Here is a 10,988-nt window from a genome sequence, read left to right as displayed (position 1 = left end):
GGCGTCTCTATCTCCATGCGGTTCTGTAACGACCTGCGCAGGCTTTGAGTGAGGCACCAGAGGAAGATTGTGAGGACTACTTTCCATTGTCTCTGGTCTCTGCGGCTGTAGAAATGAGCTCCGGGGGCGGGGAATCTTTGGAAGGGATTGTCTTCTGGACCGAACGTGGAATACATGTTTGTGCTGAAGACGACCCTGGGCTTGCACCTGGTAAGATATGGGGCCCGTTTGGCGAAAGATTACGCCAGGGACCCACTGGGCACCATCAACAAAATTCCGAACGAACACTGGGTCACCGGGCGCAAACTGCCGAATCGGCCGACGCCAAGAAAAACTATGTCCCTGCCGTTCTTGTGTGGGGCGTACTTTTGCGCCAATGTCTGGGAAAACCATGCTAATGTGGGTGCGAAGCCTCCGGCCCATTAGGAGTTCTGCGGGAGCTACCCCAGTCACTGCATGGGGGGTGGTCCTATACGAAAACAAAAAGCGAGCCAGTCTCGTGTCCATTGACCCGGAAGACTGCTTCTTTAGGCCTTGTTTGAATGTTTGCACTGCACGCTCTGCCAACCCATTTGAAGCCGGGTGGTAAGGGGCAGTGCGGATATGGCGTATGCCGTTCATCTTCATGAACCTCGCAAACTCCTCACTTGTGAATGGAGTGCCGTTATTCGTGACCAGCACCTCGGGGAGGCCATGGGTACTGAAAGACAAATGCATCTTCTCAAATGTTGCGCAGGACGTTGTGCCCAGCATCTTATGCACCTCTAGCCATTTAGACTGGGCGTCGATTAATAGAACGAACATGGACCCTTGAAAAGGGCCAGCGAAATCCGCATGCAAGCGCGCCCAAGGCTGCCCTGGCCATTCCCAGTGATCTAGGGGCGCGGCCGGCGGAAGCTTCTGATGCTCCTGGCAAATGGAGCAGTTTTGGGCCATCTTCTCAATGCCGGTGTCGAGGCCTGGCCACCAGACATAACTCCGGGCCAACATTTTCATTTTGGTCACACCTGGATGCCCATTGTGCAAGTCTCTTAGTTTCAGCTCCTGTCCTTTTTCCGGGACAATCACATGCATCCCCCAGAAGAGGATGCGGTCTTCCACGCTGAATTCTGACAGCTTGGAGGAAAATGCCCGCAACTCGCCTGGGAGCTGTCTATGCTGCGCACCATACAGGACTATGTGCCGAACCTTTGACAGGACAGGCTCCGTCTGGGTCCACTCACGGATCTGTGATGCCGTGACAGGCAAGGTGTCCATAAAATTTAGGGTTGCAACCACCTCACCGGTCGTGGGGGTCGACATGGGGCCGGTCGATAAAGGCAATCAGCTCAGTGCGTCGGCATTCGCTATCTGCGTTCTTGGTTTGTGCTCCAGAGAATACTCGTAGGCAGCGAGCAACAAAGCCCAGCGCTGGATCCAAGCGGAATCAATGGGTGGTATTGGCTTATCCTCTCTGAAAAGACCCAGCAGAGGCTTATGATCTGTCACGATAGTGAAGTGGCGGCCATACACGTACTGGTGGAAGCGTTTCACCGCAAAAACCACTGCCAGGCCCTCCTTCTCGATCTGCGCGTACTTTATCTCCGCTGCAGTCAATGTGCGGGAGGCGAAAGCTATCGGCCGCTCGGCCCCGTTCTCCATCTTGTGGGACAGGACGGCCCCAATACCATACGGGGATGCATCACATGTGACGAGCAAAGGCTTTCCAGGATCATAGTGGGCTAGTAACACAGACGACGACAATTGTTGTTTTACCTGCCGGAAAGCGGTTTCTTGCGGCTGACCCCAAACCCAGGTGTGATTTTTCTTTAGCAGAAGGTGCAACGGGGCCACCGTAGTTGCCAGATTGGGGAGGAACTTCCCGTAATAGTTTACGAGGCCGAGAAAAGAACGAAGATACGAAGTGTCTGTTAGGGCGGGGGGCTGTTGAATCACGCGCACCTTCTCTGCGACGGGGTGCAAACCTTCGCGGTCCACCCGATAACCCAGGTAGACTACTTCCTTCACCTGAAAGACGCACTTTGTGCGCCGTAAACGGACTCCAGCCTCCGAAAAGCGTCTAAGGACAGCCTCCAGATTTTCCCAATGTTCCTGCTCCGACGTCCCTGTGATCAAAATGTCATCTAAGTAGACAGCGACACACGGTAAACCTCTCAAAATGCCCTCCATAACACATTGAAAAATAGCGCTGGCAGAGGATACTCCAAAGGGCAAACATGTATATTCATACAGGCACTGGTGTGTATTAATCGTTACACATCGTCGGGAGGTAGGGTCCAGCTCCAACTGTAGGTAGACATGACTCATATCTAATTTTGTGAATGAGAGTCCGCCTGCAAGCTTCGTGTAGAGATCCTCTATGTGAGGCATTGGATATCGGTCGAGTCGGGAAGCCGTATTCACTGTAAGTTTATAGTCGCCGCACAAGCGAACTGTGGCATCTGGCTTAATTACAGGTACAATTGGTGCTGCCCAGTCAGCGAAACGGACGGACCTGATAATACTCAAAGTCTCCAAACGAGTGTGCTCCCCTTCTACCTTCTCGAGCAAGGCGTAAGGCACCGGGCGTGCCCGGAAATAGTGCGGCGTGGCTCCTGGTTCGACTTGGATACGGGCTACGGCACCTTTTATTTTCCCCAAACCGGGCTGGAATACATACGTCCTAGCACCTCAGTCAACCCTCCAGAAACTGTTTGGAGGATATGCTGTCACTGCAGCCGCAAATGGCGCAACCAGTCCCGACCCAACAGGCTGGGCCCATGGCCGCGCACCATGATAAGTGGGAAACGCCCCTCCTGGCGTACATAAACAACAGGGGTCATCGTAGTTCCTGCAATGTCCAATGGTTCCCCCGAAAAGGTGGCCAACCTGGCCTGTGTGTCGGTTAATGTAAGGGTCTGTATACACTGCTTGATGCGGTCGAATGTCCTCTGGGCGATCATGGAGACCGCTGCGCCAGTGTCCAACTCCATCTCAAGCGGGTGACATTGACCCGTACTGTCACCTTAATGGGGGCCACACGGGGAGCTGCCACACAATGCAGCTGCAGGCAGTTGTCCTCCGTCTCCACGTCCTCAGGAGTAGTCGCCACATGTTCATCCACATGGAAGGTATGGCCCCTGGGCTGATCCCAGTTTCGGTCGGAACGATGGCGCCTCTGGTGCCCCAGGACTGGCGTCCACGACTGGGTCGGCGCCTACAAGTCTGACACGGACATGGCTCCTCATCCATTGGTTCTGGAGAAGGCTCCCTTCGGGGAGGAATGTCCGACGGCCACTGGCATTGATCCGGACATCGCCTGCCAAAGGTACCGTAGGAGTGCGGGGGAACGTTTTCGGACGGAAGGGGTTGCGCCCCAAGGCATGCACCTCCATTCCCTGTAGCTCCTGCACTCCTCGTTCTGCGCTCTCTTGGGACAATACTATTTGAATAGCCTGTTGAAAAGTCAATGTTGGCTCAGCTAACAACTTTCTCTGGGTGGCCGCATTGTTAATACCGCAAACCAAACAGTCGCATTACATTTCTGACAAGGTCTCACCATAGTCACAGTACTCCACAATCCTGCGTAGCCTGGATAGAAAGTCGGCAAGGGATTCTCCTTGGGTCCACTCAGCGGTATTAAACCGGTAACGTTGGACTATCGTGGACGGGGTTTGGTTAAAATGTTGCCCCACCAGGTTCACAAGTTCAAACGTTTTGGTGTCTGGCGCAGCTGGGCACGTAAGGCTCCTAATCACCCCAAACGTATGCGGGCCGCAGGCGGTGAGCAATATGACCACCTGGCGCTCGTTTTCAGTGATATTGTTTGCCCGGAAATGGTAACGCATCCGTTGTGCGTACTGGTTCCAGCTTTCCAGCGCAGCATCAAAAACATCCAAATGTCCGTACAGAGGCATGGTGTAATAGAAAACAACTTCCAACCTGTATCCAACAAAAATCCAGGGAGGTGGCTTCAGCAGTGTAGACAGCTATTCACTTTAACCCTCGGCGCCAGTTTTGTGAGGGCCACGAAGAATCCAGCACGAGTTTTAAGGATACAAAGAAATAACATTTATTTACAATAACATATATATACAACAGCAGCAGTAGCAACTTCGCTTGCTGCTCACTCCTTCCTGGCTGGTTCCAAGCTGGCCAGGTTTATTTATCCAGGGAGTCTGCTAATGATTTCTCCGCCCCCCTCATTGGGGAAGCTCATACTCCCACAGGATTGTGGGATTGTCATTAGTCCCCAGCCAATGGTAAGCAGGCAGATTATAACACCAAGCCATCCGTCACTTGTTCTTAACTTTGCAATATCTTATTGCAATCTCTCCCAGCTGCTGTTTAATACCCAACACATTTCCCTCTCTTTAGCTCTGATGAAAAGTTGAATGGACTTGAAACAATAACATTGTTTTCTCTCCCTACAGATGCTTCCAGACCTGCTGAGTTTTTCCAGAATTATCTTGCCTTTGAGTCAAGAGGGCTGATGAATTCTTAATTTTTTTTAAAATTTAGAGTACCCAATGATTTGTTTTTCCAATTAAGGGGCAATTTAGCGTGGCCAATCCACCTACCCTGCACATCTTTTGGGTTGTGGGGGTGAAACCCATGCAGACATGAGGAGAATGTGCAAACTCCACACGAACAGTGACCCAGGGCCGGGGTTTGAATCCGGATCCTCAGTGCCTGGGCAGAAGTGCTAACCACTGTGCGACTGTGCCACCCGGGCTAATGAAATCTTGACTTTTCTTTTAAAGGTGGCTGGAATACAAAGGAAAGCAAAATATGCTTCAGTCATTTGGAAATGATACTGATGGAGTCAGGTCCCATTTAGTGCATTGTATTCTGCTTTGGACATTGTGAGTGGTATTTAATGGAGGTGACAGAGATCTCACCCGCTGGTAAGACAACTGGAGAGAGTCCTCTATCACCTCTTTTAGGGAAGGCCTGCCAAGCAGGCATTTAACTGAGAAGCGTCGAACGTTCCAGCTAAACATGGGTCGGCAACTCTATTAAATGATAGGGCAATAGGGGAGGCAGTGACAACAATCACTCAAGGCCTAGTATCATTGCTGGATCCCATGCCACAGGTGCATGATGATGGGAGGGAAGTCACGGGGTGGGTATCGCTGGGGAGTGAGGGGGTAGGGAATCCTAACCCTAACCCCAGTATGAAAGACAAAAATTGCAGGTAAAGTCACACGTGGTCTGGTATGTATTTCGTGAGGAGCAAACATACGCAGGCCTGGTATTCCCAAGCCCACACGAAACTCCAGGCCATTGTATCGAATATTTTCAAGTTCAGTATGCTAAACAGAAAAACAATAATGCAAACTCTGCTCTCACTTTCTCTGTACTCTTCTGATGAAAATTAATTCTTCCATCACCGAATCCAGAATCAATTGGTCTCTAATTTTCTAGACTGCAAAAGTACATTTCCCAGAACACTCTATTTTAGACAGTTTAAAATCATTTGTGTTTCATTTTGCTGGTTGTCCGAGCAGCTCTGGGAATTTGTGTATCATTGATGTCCATACCCAGTATGTTTACAAAGGAAATGGTATTTTCGTTAGGCTGCATCAATGGATGGTTGTTCTTTAATTAGTTGCCCTTATTTCTGTCATACACTTGTTGTGGCATTGACAGGAGATTCTTGCTGTGATTTTGATTGCCAAATTTACGATGTTGATTCAATTTATCTCTGTCACGTTGTTTCCAACTAATACTATGGGCACGCTCCAATGGCCATGCTGCGCCGGAAAAGCAGCTCACCGTGGCACAGCGTAGCCAAGAAAGGAAGGAGACATCGCTCCCGGGATCAACACAGCTCGCAACTCCTCGCGAGATCCAACGCGATATTGCGAGATGCTGTCATCTCGTCCATTGTGGGCGGGATCACTTCTTCGCAAATCTGGGTATTAGATTGAGACAGCTAGTCTCACTCTAATGTACAGATTCCTGAGGTACCTGAGGCTTTGGGATTCATCCCCTTTGCCTCGGAGACCTTGGGCGAGCGCCGTTCAGGACTGGTCCGCACAAACGGGGACCAGATGGAACAGTACTCCTGGGGGTCTCCTCAAAGGTTCTTTGTGCCAATGTATATGTATGATCCTGTCCTCAAGGTTCCCAACAGTACAAATGTTGGCATCCAGTTAATTTGTTTCAATTCATGTGAGGTTAAGCAGCCCCTGAGCCCCCAGACACAATGGAGGCGATAGGCCTGACAAGGTCCCAGCTGCAATGCTGAAGACCATTGAAAAGCTATCCACTGCTCCAGTGCAATGATTTTTTAAAAATAAATTTAGAGTGCCCAATTTTTTTTTTTCAATGAAGGAGCAATTTAGTGTGGCCAATCCACCTAACCTGCACATCTTTGGGTTTGTGGGGGTGAAACCCACGCAGACACGGGGAGAATATGCAAACTGCACAGACAGTGACCTGGGGCTGGGATCGAACCTGGGTCCACAGCGCCGTGAGGCAGCAGTGCTAACCACTGTGTCACCGTGCCGCCCTCCAACACAATGATAACTGTAGCGTTTATCCAGCACTGTGGGAGATTGTTCAGGTGTACAGCAAAATTCAATTTTCATCTCAGTGCTCAACTTCCTCAAGAAACTGCTGCAGTCAGATAAGGACAGAAACTTGCTTTCAATACTTCAGCAAGGATTGAGCAACTACATACAGTCATGGTAAATTCCAGCAGGTTCAGCATGTGGAAAAATGATTATGTTAATCGGGCTTTGCACAATCTAATGGCAAAGGCCTGTCTGGGTTTATATCGCAAAGAGGAGACGGAGCAATGAAACAGAAATTTCTTATTAAACTTAAAATACTTAAATTTTTTCCCTTGCACCTGTGGCTTTGATTTAAAGAATTGAAGTGTCAGTGAAGAACATTTTTGGTATTGCAACAGTCCGGGAGCTATTCTTTCTCAATGTTTGATAGATACAGTGTGCCCAATGTATTTGGTACTTCAACAGGCCGATCTCCGTGTAGATTTGCTGAGCCAGTTCATTAACATGGCTTGTTTTCAGCCCCGACAGTCCCATTTCCTGGTAGGAGCTTGCACCAGGAAATGGGGGCATAAAGAGAAGGTCTCCTGAGGGCCGAGAGGTCTGCAACAAAGAGCGGTGGGTTTCTGGGTCTTTAATCGGTTGTCAGAGAACAGAAAGCCCCAAGGTTTGGTGAGTCACTGAAAAAAACAGGTCTGACCAATCTTCCTGCCTTTCTACCAAGTCACTTTCCAATCTCCTGTAAGAGGGGTACTGGCACAAAACGCACTGCCTGCTTCTTGGGTGTCCTGGGGTGTAAGCACAGACGATTGCACCAAGAAATGCCCCTTCCCACGTTGTTTGCATTGGAACACTGGATCTGCACAGGCAGCAGGTGACGATCCTCCTCCTCCTCTTACAGCAAGTCCTAGAAATCCTGGGGCAAAAGAAATCAGGAGAAAATCTCTCCTTCTGGGCCCAGGGACACTTTTTTTGAGATTTTTGCACTTGGATAGCATGTTACCTTTGCATTTTGGTCTTTGATCCACGGTCTTACTCGTGCAAGCTGTCAGACACATGTCTCCAGAACCAGAGAAACTCTCCCGTAACTAAAACCAGCATCTTAATTCTCTGCTGCACATGGGCTAGCAAAGCCTACGTCTAGTAATTCATCCTGAGTCATTATGAATCACCGTCACATTCCGCTGTATGAAGGAGTTGTTCAAATACAACCCCCAAAGACTACAACACCAAGTAAACCTTTCAGCTTTTCTTTTTAACATCCATACGACTTAAAAACAAAACCTTTATCCGAAGCACATCAGGTTAAAGTCACTACTGTTACAAGTTTTAAATCACCAGGATCGATTTACAGTCTTTAGATTACAGAGAGAGATTCATACACCTTCTGGCTGTGACTGCAGCCATTCAGCTCTGAAAATGAAACTAAAACACACTCTGCAGCAAACAGCCTAAAACAAAAGTAAAAATCTGACAGACAGACCAGCTCCACCCACACTCTGACATCACTGATAAACACCCATTTCTTAAAGGTACATTTCTTAAACACTCATTCCTTAAAGGTACTCTCATATGACACCTCCCCTCAAGAAAATAAAATAAACCATCAACTTCAAGATGGTTTCATTTTTCACCTTTTCACCATTCTTTAAGAAATGCACACAGTAAATATACTTTTTTGTTTCAGAAAACAACACAGGAGCATTGGTTATCGCAGCTTTCAGGCAGTCAAATGCCTGTTGAAAGTCCTCTGTCCATTGAAATTTTCGACGTTTCTTCAGCAAGTCCATCAAGTTCAGCAAGTTCACCAAGACCAAGTGGAGCAATCACGCTACAAAACATTTTCACAAATGTTCGATCAAATCCACTCATGCCAAGAAATCGTATTATTTCCCTTTGTCTTGAGAGTATCGGAAACTCAATAACTGTTGGTTTCACATCCCGTGTGACCATTCGACCCTGTCCAATTGTATGGCCAAGGAAAGTGACTTGGGCTTTTCAAAATTCACTTTTGGTTAGGTTTATCACCAAACCCGCCTCCTGAAGTCGATCAAATAACTCCATCAGACTCCATCTCTACATCTCCCGCTGCCTGGGGAAAGGGGGCAGCATAATCAAAGATCCCTCCCACCCGGCTTACTCACCCTTCCAACTTCTTCCATCGGGCAGGAGTCTGAGAACACGCATGAACAGACTCAAAAACAGCTTCTTCCCCACTGTCACCAGACTCCTAAATGACCCTCTTATGGACTGACCTCATTAACACTACACCCTGTATGCTTCATCCGATGTCAGTGCTTATGTAGTTACATTGTATATGTTGTGTTGCCCTATTATGTATTTTCTTTTATTCCCTTTTCTTCCCATGTATTTAATGATCTGTTGAGCTGCTCGCAGAAAAATACTTTTCACTGTACCTCGGTACACGTGACAATAAAAAAATCCAATCCAATACATGTTCTTTCCATGTCTGGCTGAAAATTACCAGATCGCCGATGTATACCGCACAATTGGGTAATCCTGAAACAACATTGTTAGTGAACCGTTGAAATGTGGCTAGTGCGTTTTTCATGCCAAATTACATAGAATTTACAGTGCAGAAGGAGGCCATTCGGCCCATCAAGACTGCACCAGCTCTTGGAAAGAGCACCCTACCCAAGTCCACACCTCTACTCTATCCCCATAACCCAGTAACCCCACCCAGCACTAAGGGCAATTTTGGACACTAAGGGCAATTTAGCATGGGCAATCCACCTAACCTGCACATTTTTGGACAGTGGGAGGAAACCGGAGCACCCGGAGGAAACGCACGCAGACACGGGGAGACCGTGCAAACTCCGCACAAACAGTGACCCAGCGGGGAATCGAACCTGGGACCCTGGAGCTGTGAAGCAATTGTGCTAACCACCATGCTACCGTGCAAAAATGGCATAATTTGAACTGGTATACACCATCTGGAGTCACAAAAGCAGAAATCTCCTTCGCCCTTTCAGATAAAGGTATCTGCCAGTAAACTTTAAGTAAATCCAGTTTGGAAATAAAAGCTGATTGTCCCATTTTCTCAATGCAATCCTCCAAACGTGGGATAGGATAAGAGTCCGTTCTTGTAACTGCATTAACCTTTCTATAGTCCACACACAACCGTTGGGTACCATCTGGTTTAGGCACCATAACTATGGGTGAGCTCCATTGGCTGCAACCCACTTCAATTATGCCATTTTAAAGTATACTCTCAATCTCTTTGTTAACCTGTGCCAATTTTAAAGGGTTAAGTCTGTATGGATGTTGTTTGATTGGAACAGCATTTCCCACATCTACATCATGTATAGCCATTTTAGTACTTCCCAATTTATCAATACAATCGTGCCCACATGATATCAATAACTCTTTCAGGTCAGTCTGTTTTTCCTCTGGAAGGTAACGCAACAATTTATCCCAATTTTTAAGAACATCCTCATTTTCCAATTTAATTTGAGGTATGTCAAATTCACAGTCATCTGGATTTGGTTCTTCACTTTGAGTTAGAAACATTAAAACCTCCTCCTTTTCCTCTCCTTCCCTTTCAAAGTACCTTTTAAGCATATTCACATGACACACTCGGTGAGATTTCCTTCTATCTGGTGTTTTTACCACATAATTCACCTCACTTAATTTACTTTCAATCTGATAAGGGCCACAAAACCTTGCTTTTAAAGGTTCATCTACCGCTGGTAACAGCACTAAAACTTTATCTCCAATGGCAAAACTACAAACTTTGGATTTCTTGTCCGCTACCCGTTTCATCAAATTTTGTGCAACTTTTAAATGTTGTCTCGCCAATTCACCTGCTCTATTTAATCGTTCCCTAAAATTTGACACGTAATCCAATAATGTAATTTCCGATTTCTCACTCACCAATTTTTCCTTAATCAATTTAAGTGGTCCTCTTACATCATGACCAAAAATTAGTTCAAAAGGACTGAATTTGGTTGACTCATTAGGTGCATCCCTAATTGCAAACAATACGAATGGAATTCCTTTATCCAATCCTCTGGATAATCGTGACAATAAGCCCTCAAAATTGCCTTTAATGTCTGATGCCACCTTTCTAATGCTCCCTGCGATTCTGGATGGTACTCAGTTGATTTAAATTGTTTTATTCCTAAGCTATCCATAATTTCTTTGAATAAAATCGAGATAAAATTTGATCCTTGATATGATTGTATTTCTGTGGGTAGTCCATATCTAGTAAAGAATTAAAGTAATTCTTCCACAATCTTTTTAGTTAGAATGGCCTCTGGAAACCTAGTAGACACATCCATTATAGTCAAAAGATATTGATTCCCACTTTTTGTTTTAGGAAGCGTCCTACGCAATCAATTAGGACCCGTGTAAAAGGTTCCTCAAATGCTGGAATGGGTATTAAGGGTGCTGGTTTTATCACTGCTTGAGGTTTCCCTTTCACTTGACATGTGTGACATGATTGACAAAATTCAATTACATCTTTATGTA

This window comes from Scyliorhinus torazame, chromosome 13, assembly GCF_047496885.1.
Source record: "Scyliorhinus torazame isolate Kashiwa2021f chromosome 13, sScyTor2.1, whole genome shotgun sequence".
Lineage (NCBI taxonomy): Eukaryota > Metazoa > Chordata > Chondrichthyes > Carcharhiniformes > Scyliorhinidae > Scyliorhinus > Scyliorhinus torazame.
This window is presented reverse-complemented; position numbering follows the sequence as displayed.